Source organism: Cololabis saira, chromosome 12 (assembly GCF_033807715.1).
Source record: "Cololabis saira isolate AMF1-May2022 chromosome 12, fColSai1.1, whole genome shotgun sequence".
Taxonomy (NCBI): Eukaryota; Metazoa; Chordata; class Actinopteri; order Beloniformes; family Belonidae; genus Cololabis; species Cololabis saira.
This window is the reverse complement of record NC_084598.1, coordinates 16,226,905-16,238,355: the sequence shown is the minus strand read 5'-3', so window position 1 is coordinate 16,238,355 and position 11,451 is coordinate 16,226,905. Positions and strand designations below refer to the sequence as shown.

The 11,451-nt window shown below is 42.4% G+C and overlaps 1 protein-coding gene across 2 annotated transcripts in view; it reads left to right on the top strand.

Moving 5' to 3' along the window:
- The first annotated feature begins 3,636 nt into the window (after positions 1-3,636).
- The window catches only part of ccdc120a (coiled-coil domain containing 120a), a 38,635-nt gene continuing 30,820 nt past the window's right edge, over positions 3,637-11,451 (top strand). For both annotated transcript variants that reach the window (XM_061735723.1, XM_061735721.1), the window contains exon 1: positions 3,637-3,798. The gene's annotated coding sequence lies outside the window, so the exon portion shown is untranslated. The remainder of the gene's footprint in view (positions 3,799-11,451) is intronic.

Sequence of the window (11,451 nt, the reverse complement as noted above, 5' to 3'; positions counted from 1 at the left end):
CCTCTGTTACTCTCCCTTCCATTTTGTAATATGTAAAATATAACATGAACATAGGAACAATAGATGTCACACTTCCTTTCCGATATCTGCAAGTCAAAAATCTGGTACTTCAAGTCATGCACAAAGGTACTTATAGCCGTTCATGTCTCCGTGCTCCTATGTATCCTGTCCATTTGTAGCACCATCTCTCAAATGTCTCTGATTGTGGCCTTAGAGCAAATGTCAATTTCTCCATAGTATAGATTTCTTGAACAGTTTTTTGCCAGTCTTCCATTGTCGGTGCATTGGGTTGTAACCACTTCCTTGTTATGGCCTTCTTCGCTCCAATCAATAACGTCTTCATTAGATATTTATCTGCTTTCACTTGAGTATGTAATACCATGGTACCAAAATACATTATGCTGACATCAAATTGTACAGTAATTTAAAATATGTGTTCCAGACAATCATGAATGTCATGCCAATAAGACAGAAGTTTTGGACAATCCCAAAATAAATGATAATGGTTAGCTAAATCTGAACCACACATCCTCCAACAACTTGTTCCACTTCCTAGGTGTCTCTTTTGAGCACGCGTTATAAAACAATCTCATGAGGTTTTTCCATCCAAATTCACGCCAGCTGTGTGAATTTGTTGTTTTCCACTGCAGTTTACAAATATCTTCCCATTCTTCCTCGGATATGATCAGATCTCCCTCTCTTTCCCATCTACACTTAATATGTAGAGTGTTGGATTTTGAGGAGTCTTGGAAACTTTTGTATAATCTAGATATCAATTTCTTTCCACTCCCAGATTTGTAAATTGAAACAAAGATCTTCAGAATATCACTCGTCAAATCCACTGTCAAAATTGTCTCTATTCGATGCCTTACTTGAAGATATCTGTAAAAATCTTGCCTCTCCAAACCATATTCCTTTTTGAGATTGTCCAAAACTTTTCACAGACCCGTATGTATGAAGCAGCAATAAGCCGTAAGGCCTCTTTCCATCCATATTTTAAATCTACTATCTGTCCTATTTGGGATAAAGGGCGGTATATTTTCAATTCAATTCAATTCAATTTTATTTTTTATATAGTGTCTATTACAACAGAAGTTGTCTCTAGGTGCTTTCCAGAGACCCAGAACATGAGCCCAGAGCAATTATTACATAAACATAACATAAACAATGGCAGGTAAAAACTCCCCTAGTGGGAGAAAAACATTAAGCCAAACAGTGGCAAGGAAAAACTCCCCTTTAGGAGGGAAGAAACCTGGACCAGGACCTGGATCATTAGGGGGGACCCTCCTGCCGGAAGTATATGACCAGAATGTATGCAGTGAAGCGCTAAGAGGTCTTTACTGCGTGGTGTTTGAGTGAGAAGTTAGCAATGGGGCAGAAGGATGTGAAAATCCACTTTTTGGACATTACTACTACTACTACTACTGTCATTTCGCAGACGCTTTTATCCAAAGCGACTTAATACGCCTGCAACTTCTTTGTCCAGCAGAGGTGCAGAGTGAATTCTGCATCTACGTAGAGAGCAGCTGGTGTTGCTGCTTTTTCTGGGCAGATCCAAGTCTCTGTCAGGGCTAGAACCTGGATATCTGAGAGATGTAACAATGAACTGATGAACTCTGTTATGTTAACTGTGGACTGACAGTTCCAGTTGTTTTTTATTTTGTTTTAAATGACATATTTTTGTTGACGTGTTTCTGATTATATTTTTGTTGAAATGTTTCTGATTATGTTTTTGTTTGCATGATTTTGTGTTTATGTTGACTTTTTTTACATGTTTCTGAGTATGTTTCTGATTATATTTTTATTGACACATTTTTGATTATATTTTTTGTTAACACGTCTTTGATTATATAAACATATTTTTCTTTATAACTTTATTTATAAGATTTTTCAATATTTTTTAAGACAAACAACCCCACATATATCCCACCCTCCCCGGTTCACACAGAAGATAATACAGTAGCAACAAAACAGAATATGTAAACAAGGATAAAATAAAATAAAATAATAATAATAATAACAACAATAATGATAATAAAATAAATAAATAAATAAATAGATGAATAACACATGGATGGTTAAGGGTTGCACATTAGTCCAAACATCAGTTAGTTTGTAGTACAATTGAGGGTTTCCACACATCCAAGTAACACTGTAAACATGACAAAAATAAATGCTAAGCTATATCCTCGAAAGACAGCGTAAGGACGCCTTCTAAGAAAGGCGACCAGGCCTTTATACATTTTTGGCGAGATTTGAATCTGTTGTATCTGAGGTTTTCTAAAGGTATAAAAGATATCACATCTTTGACCCATTCTGTGAATGTTGGGGGTTTGTCAGATTTCCAATTGTGGAGGATAAGTCTGCGGGCTATGAGAGAAGAAAATGCAATAAAATTGGCTTGAGGAGAGAGAGGTTATTGGTGCATCATCCGTGGGAACTCCAAATATAGCAGTCATAGGATTGGGTTCAATAATTATATGACAAATGGTCGAGAAGGCATCGAAAATATTCTTCCAAAAATGTTGTCAAAGACGTGCATCCCCAAATCATATGTCCAATAGAGGCTCCAGGTGACATCTTATACAAGTGGGGTCAACATCTGGATGAATTTTAGAGCCCCAGAGAGCGTTCCCACATCCCCTCTTCCAACTTCTAAATTTAGATCTTGTTCCCAGGCTGATTTGGTTTTGTCCAAGAGAGGAAGGCCAATATACTGTATAGTCATATACATCTTTGAAATACTACCCTTGGTGTATGGATTCCAGTCTAGTTTAGTGTCTATTATGCTCTTGTCCGGCATAGTTGGGAATGAAAAATGTTCTCTAGCAATGATTACCGGTATATTTTTTGTTGACATGTTTTTTTTTACATGTTTTTGTGTTTGTTATGTTGACATGTTTTTTTTTACATGTTTCTGATTATATTTTTTGTTAACATGTCTTTGATTATGTTTTTGTTGACATATTTTTGTTGACATGTTTTTGTTGATATGTTGCTGATTATGTTTTTGTTGATATGTTTTTGATCATATGTTTTTGTTGACATGTTTTTGTTGATATGTTTCTGATTATATTTTTGTTTGTATAATTTTGATTTTGTTTTTTGACATGTTTCTGATTATATTTTTGTTGACATGATTTTGTTTTTAACATGTTTTCGATTATATCTTTTTAATAATAATAATAATGACTTGGATTTATATAGCGCCCTTCTAGGCACCCAGAGCGCTTTACAGAAATCATTATTGCCATCATTTTTGTTGACATTTTTCTGTTTATATGTTTTGTTGACATGATTTTATCATGTTTTTGATTACATGTTTTTTGTTGACATGTTTCTGTTTATATTTTTTGTTGACATGTTTTTGATTATAATTTTTGCCGATATTTTTTTGATTATATGGTTTTTTTTTTACATGTTTTTGTTGACATGTTTTTGATTGTATATTTTTTGTAGGCATGTTTTTTATTACATTTTACGTATATTTTCCCACATGACAGGCAGCGGAAGCTGTTACTCTGACTTGTTTTTGTTCTTAATTTGAAAGTCTTTGACACCGAGAATTTCCTGCTGTCTCCGTGTGCGCGCATGGGCGAGGGCGTGCGTGAGCGCGCTTCGTGTTGCTGATGCTGCGTGGATGATGAAGATGATGATGCTGAGGAGGAGGAGGATGAAGAGCTCCGATCAGATCAAAGATCCCTGATCGATCAGATCGGCGGAGCTCGAGGAAGGACACCTGCGGGTTCTGGAGTCCGGACCGGGTCGGGGATCACGTGACAGATCCAGGTGATCCAGGTAGGAGAGCCAGGTCGTTAAATCGACGCAGAGCATACGCCGTAGGTTACGGCGTAGGGTACGCAGAGACGCACAACGTCCGTGCGCGTCGCCGCGTAACCTACGCCGTAGGCTCTGCGTTGGTGTAACGCGGAACCATAAATCAGCCGTGCAGCATCCGAACAATGCGGCGTTTCCTCTGACCCAGTGTTGTTTGTCTTCTTGAAATCCGCGCCCTGTTGAGCTGCAGCTGAAGAAGTTGGAGATAAATAAGCGGCTCCTTGTTCCAGCTGCGGGTTTCTCTCCGCGCTGGCGGCTGACAGGAATCTGTAGATATTTGGCTGGAGTTTGGTGCATTTTCCTGCTGCTGAAAGGGATCCAGGGATGAGATGTCACTGCGTTCCCGCCGAGCGCTGGGACACGTGCTTATTTTGATTAACTGATTGATTAGTGGAGGCTTTCTTTTAGCCTAATCTAAAATAAGTGTGTGTGTGTGTGTGAGAGAGAGTTCCTACTGTAATGGGATTTACGACCTAAGATGATCAGTATTGATGCTTTCATTGTTAAAAAATGACCAGTTTAAGAAGGAAACAGGTGAGATTTGTACATTTCAAATTGGGTTAGTTCAATAAGGTTTAACCTCCTGGCAAACTTAATCAAATCTCTTCTTCCTGCTACACAAATAAACCACATGTTGAAACTGCAACTTTTTTTTTTGGCAAGCCGTGTAGCCGAAATTTGATTAGATGTTAGAGATGAAGTCAAAAGTTAGTCAGTTTTCACCTTTTCGTCCCCTACAACCCACAATTCAGTTCTGCAACACAGTTCTGCTCAAGGTAAACAGCAGGGACACTGAACACGTGTGTAAGCGTACGGTAACTGAAGCAAGATGAGGAAAATCAAGATGGGATGACTAAATATAATCCAAACTAGCTGACTGTCTGAGTTTTTTTAATTTAAATTTAAAGATTCCCTTAGAGTCCCACAATGGGGAAATTCTTTTTCTCTGCATTTAACCCATTTTCTAGTTGAACTAGTAGCAGTGGTCTGGCGCCCGGGGAGCAGTAAGGGTTAAGGGCCTTGCTCAGGGGCCCAAGGTGGTTGACTTTTGGTTGCAATCCAGGGGCTTGAACCTTGGTCCTCCAGCCCTCCTCTGTAACCACTAGGCTGCCACTCCCCCCCAGTTGCATCTAGATGAGATTATTCAGAGATTATTTGATCTGATATTACCGTTGAGACAGCTCCATCTGAGATGACCCTCGATGACATTAATCTTGATGAGGTTATTCTAGCTGAGATTAATCGATTTGAGAATAATCTATAGATGAGATGACTAAAATGAATCCAGCAGAGATAACTTTAGATGAGATGACTATCGAAGTTGAATCTAGATGACATTAATCTAGATTAGATGACCCTGATGAATTAAAATGTGACAGATTCAGATGAGAAGAATGTTGCTCAGTTTGACAGTTTATCAGGTTCATTTCAGGGAAAAGATGTGTTGCAACAAAAGGAATTCAAATTATTTGTAAAAATCTGTTTCTTTCATAAATGCATGTATAACATAGAATATTAGAAATACTGACTTGATAAACAGAAATTAGAAAAACCTAATGGCTTTTCTGTCCTTAAACATTTTTTATGGAGAAAAAACCTTGACATTTTGGACTTTATAAGCTCACTAAATGACCGAACACTGCTTGGATGACAATTTTGCCCGGTCTGTTGATCAATATGGCTATGTTTAAATATTAGTCTTGATCTCTGTTCATCTTGATCAATCACTGCACCAGAGCAGTTGCACTTTGATGAAGATTCTGAAACTCTGGGTCTTGGGTCATTCAGCATAAATCCTCTATTTCCTATGTGCTGTGGTGAGCACCTTGTTAGTCCTCCCCCTGCTCCCTGCTCACTCTGATGTGATTGGTTACCTTCCTGAACCGCTCAGGTTTCCATGGTGACAGAAACTGTTGGAGGAGGTTTCTGTTTCTACTGATATTGTTCTAAGGGGGTGGGGCTGACGCCACAGGTGATGGTGTGTGGGGACGGCTTATTTGTGATTGGACTTCTCTGCAGACAGAATTTAAAAAGAATCTCTGAAAGCTCCTGGTATGACTACTCTTTAAAACGTTTATGTACTACTTTTTTCTCTATTTTTAAACCATGATTTTTTTCCCCATTTTTACCACCCCGTGCTGCTACCTAGGTCAGTCCTGGGCATTGCTCCCTCTGCCAACCCCGGGAGGGCCCTGCACTGAGCTCAGGTCTCCTTCTATCCTGAGGAGTGAGGAGCTTCTTTTCACCCAACAGGGCGGGGCTTCTCTGACCGGACGTAGCGCGTGGAAGGATCACGTTATTTGGTCCAGATCCTCCTCACAGCCCACAGTGTATAGCCCAGGACTGTTGCATGTTTTTGTGAGGGTAGTTCACATTGCCACCCAAGGGAACACGGGGAGAACATGCAAACTCCACACAAAATGGCCCTTTCGCCAACCCCACCCTGGGTATGGGTGCTGAAGCCATGGGGGAACTAACACGCACCCCGGCGACAGCTGCAGCGTCCCCAGCAAGAGCTTTTATGTACTACTTAATCGATCATGCAGCGAAACGCCTGAAGACTGGATTTATGACAGTTTAAGAGAATTATGGTAACACACATTGTAACAGACCACCACGAACGCCGCAAGGTGGTCTGGAAGCGTCTGAGGTTAAGCTCAGCAGCAGCTACCTTTTTCTATGGACGGTCAAGGTTGTTAGGGTCTGCATACCGATAGAGTTAACCCTCCCTCAGCTGTCTCTTGTTGCTTGGACGTCCACCAGGATCCAATCCAGCGCGACAACTCCCCAAAGTTAGCGAGGGGTTGCTTCGTCCCAGGTCCAGGTGTGTTTGATGCCAGCGCAGCTAGTCCTCATTTCAGCCTCTCAAATCTGGTTTCTGTAGGAAGTGACTGAAGAAAAATAGGCTTCAAAACCGGTCTTCAGGTTCCCTGTGACCAAATGCTTCGTTCATTGTTTTATACCGTCTCTGGTCAATTCAATTCAATTTTATTTATATAGCGTCTATTACAACAGAAGTTGTCTCTAGGATCTTTCCAAAGACCCAGAAGCTGACCCCCGATCAATTATTATATTAACAATGGCAGGTAAAAAATTTCCCTTTTGGAGAGAAGAGAACTGGATCATAAGGGGGGGACCCTCCTGCCGGAGTCCAGCTGGGCAGAGAAGGAAAAGATAAAACAGACAGAGAGAATGAAGAACAGAGAAAGGAGAGACGGACACGATGGCTAACAGGTGCACTACAGGGATGACTATACAAACAGATGTAGACAGCAGACACTGAGGTGGTCGGAGGGGGGGACTGCAGGTCACCATGCAGCTCCTGAGGCTCTGGCTTGCAAACAATCATCTCAACAGACTTTAGAAACCTCTCGGTGACATCTAGACTGACTGAGCCCCCTGGTGGCCCTCAGGGATCTGTACATCTGTGCAGTTTCTACATGGGAACACGATGGCGTGAGATCTGACCACACACACTCACCTGTGGTGTTTATTTGAGTTTGGGTTTAGATTAAATTAGAATCAGATTCTTGTCAACAAACCCACCGGTGGCGTCCTGGGTTCCACTGAAATCTCTCACATGCATTTATCTTCACAGATTTTGGCTTCCTTCAGAAAACATCTTCAAAGTCTTCTGAGTCAGGTACAGCCAATCAGACGGCACACATGGGTTCACATGACTCTGACCCGTCATCCATATTTCAGTAACTTTAATGGCATAATGTTCTCCTTCATGATTGCTTCATAAGTGTGGAAGCATGATGATGATGAGTGATGTGGGAGTGATGAAGACCTGCCACTACCGAGCTGTCAATCAAAAACCCAGAAATGTACTGCTTCATGTAAATTAACCGGATCACATAGAAAAATCCCCTCCAGTCGTCATGTAACTATGGAGACCAAAACGGTTTCTGTATCAGACTGTTAATGTGTTTATTTCTGCTGGAAAGATGGACCTTTTAACCTGGAGGTCTGGATCCGGAGGTCTGTAGAGGAACCGCAGGTCCGATCTGGACCCTGGTGGTCAGTAGAGGAACCGGAGGTCCGATCTGGACCCTGGTGGTCAGTAGAGGAACCGGAGGTCCGATCTGGACCCTGGTGGTCAGTAGAGGAACCGGAGGTCTGATACGGACCCTGGTGGTCAGTAGAGGAACCGGAGGTCCGATCTGGACCCTGGTGGTCAGTAGAGGAACCGGAGGTCTGATACGGACCCTGGTGGTCAGTCCAGGATAGAACTGCAGTTTAGTATCAGCTTCAAAGTCCGAGGCTGGTGTTTGGACCTGAAGGTGGCGCTCAAATATCAGTGAGGAGGTGGAGGAAGAACTGCTGGGCTGCAGTGGACCTGTGGATCTGATCAGAGCCACAGAGGTGGTTCTGGTGCAGCTCTGACACTAAGAACCTTCAAGGACTTGTGGACAGGTGGGTTCCTGCTGGTCAGAGCCGCTGGTCCTCACAGGGATGCAACACGCAGGAGGAGGAGCTGAGACTGCTGCCGCAGTGCCTTTGAGCCCCACACACACACACACACACACACACACACACACACACACACACACACACACACACACACACACAGCACCTGTGTGTGTCTGTGTGTGTGTGTGTGTGTGTGTGAGAGAGAGAGTGATAAATGTAGGTCAGCAGCTGAGTCTCTGCTCAGCAACAAAGCAGAAAATCCAACTCTGAATACTCACATGTGATTGGCTGAGAGCTCCAGACAGGCAGCCAATAACCTTTAAACCCTCCAGGCTGTGTGTGTGTGTGTGTGTGCGTGTGCGTGTGCGTGTGCGTGTGTGTGTGTGTGTGTGTGTGTGTGTGTGTGTGTGTGTGTGTGTGTGTGTGTTTTAACTCGACAAATGTGATTCTGAATTAAATTATTGTCACATTTATGATTCGTGTAACAATTTAATGTTTCATGAAAATCATTTTAAAGTCTTTACAAAGGCTGGGTTCTGTTTACCATCTAAATACGTGGAAGATTCCTGCTCCAATGACAGATTAATTAATAAAAAGGGCTTTAAAAATCAAGGAAATGTGATTCATCATCATGTTGCATCAAAGTTATTGAAAATAAGCGACAAGAAAATCAATCATGATCAATGATCATGAAGATGAAGTTAAATAATACTCAAATGTTCAGCAGATACACAGAAAAAAAACCCAAATCAACAGTCTTTCTTCACGTGAAACTTTTATTTCACTCTTAGCTGAAGTTGGGAGGGGCTGGCTCCCATGGTGCAGAGGATGCTGGGAAAAATAATCCTGCTGCCTTTCCTTCAGCTGGTAGTTTATTGAGGATCCCTAGATGAGACGGAGGCGATCAGTAGTGAACGTCTGTCAATATCCTGGAAGTACCTTCATAGCAGCCACATTTAGTGCTGGTCGATGTTGTAACGCAACGTTGGTCACATGGGCTCCGTCCAGAAGTTCTTTTATTTTAGTTTAATTTAAGTTACATGTGTGTTTTGTTCAAAAGTCGCGGCAGGTGAAGTGAAACGTTGCTCCTGTCACTTCATTGTTGCAGATATTCATCTATAAATTTACTCTGACGTTTTATTTCATCAGTCGGTTCTGCTTTCTTCTGCTGCTCATTGTGTCTGGTTCTGATTGAAAGAACATGTTTATAGTTACACAGACCCTGGTGGTCGGTAGAGGAACTGCAGGTCTAGATCCAGACCCTAGTAGTCCGCGTTCTTCTGTTGCTGGTTCTGGTGATCGGAGGAACATGTTCATACTTTACTATGTAAAGCACTTTGTGCTACATTTTCATATGAAAAGTGCTTTATGAATAAAGTTTGATTGATTTATTGATTGATTGATTGATTGATTGATTGATTGATTGATTGATTGATTGATTGACACTTACACAGAACAATAAACACCATGTGTAGCCTAACCCAACATTTACCTGCACAAACAAATGAAACATTTCCACCAAAATATATGAAAACTGAAAAATAGATGTGTGTGCATTTAAAAAAATGAAAAGAAGTGATTTAATTACTGATAAAACCGATTGAATATTTGAATATTAATTAAAACAAGAAATACAGCGCCGCATGTTGACGTGGAAGGCTTTACCATTTGGTGTTTCTTGATGACTGCCGCTGCCCGGGGACATGTCCTCTTAAGTCCTGAACTGTTTTTACCGGTGCAGTGGCGCTGGCTATCCAGGTCAGGGAACCGGGTCCAGGTCTGGCCAGAGACCCTCTCCACACCATTCCCACTGATGCATAACGAGGGTCAGATCTGTTGCTCTGAAAGTCCACTGTTATTTCTGTGTGTGTTGTTGACGCTGCACCATGATGACAGTTCTCCCACCTCATTTCCGTATGCAGAGTATAAACACAGTAATTAAAGACAGACATCAGTATGCAGATTCCCTGGGCAATGAGCCCGTCCGCTGACCGGTGCTGCTCGGGTGGGCGGGGGACAGTCGTGTAGAGAGCGTAGAGCAGGGGACTCCCATCCCTGTGGGGAGCTGGTGTCGAGGCTGAGTGCAGGGGAGAGGTCTTACAGTCTGGGGAGTCTTAGCTTTAAATGCTAACAGGCTAGTGTTGGTAGCATGCAGCGGCTGGTCGCCATAGTGACAGTCTTATGTTGGGTTTGGGTTTAAGATGGAAGACATCCCCTGAAACAGACATTTAGATGGGAACAGATGTTGCTCTTACACCTGTAGACAAGCAGCTCAGCCGGTGGATCCGCTGACGGTCGTGGACACGTTGACTATAGTGCACGGTTGTCCTGGTGGACTCTTATTTCTATAACAAAGTTTGACAGAATTTTCTTCCATCCATCCATCCATTCAGTTTTTTCCGGGCCAGGTCTCAGGGTCAGTAGTAAGCAGAGAAGCCCAGACTTCCCTCTCCCACCCACTTCATCAGCTCATCTGGATCCCGAGGCGTTCCCGGGCCAGCCGAGGAACATAATCCCTCCAGCGTGTCCCGGGTCTCCCCACCAGGGAGGCGTCACCTGGCCTCACCTGGCTCCTCTGGATGTGGAGGAGCAGCAGCTCCACTCTGAGCTCCTCCCGGTGTTCGAGCTTCCCAGCCCGTCTCTGAGGGAGAGCCCGGACGCCCTGCAGAGGAAACTCATCTCACTTGTATCCGCCATCTCATTCTTGCGGTCACTTAAGCTCGTGACCATACGAGAGGGTCGATTTTTAAAATAAACAGGAATAAGAGAGGAACGAAACAGAAAAACCAAAGAGCAGAAGACAAAAGAAATCTCAACCACATAAACCCAAAACCATGACACTTATGTGGGCAGTCCTAAGAACCCCCTGATCCAGGATCAGCAACAGAAGGCAGGTTTATCTGTGTTGTGCAATTCAACAAGGAGATTCAAAGTGATTTACAGACACATTAAAACATCACATAGTGGAAATAAAAAACATGATTTAAAGTTTAAACAAAAAGGAATAAAAGAAAAGAAAAAAGAGTATAAACAGAGTAATTAAAGACACAGACATCAGTTTGGGGTAACGTGCCATCAGCATTAAATGAGACGTAAGAAATAATGGTTTCAGTGCATTGTGGGAGATTACTGAAATGCAGCAGGCTTGAATTCAAGCAACCCTGATGCATTCTGGGAGTTCTTCCACAGGTGAGGAGC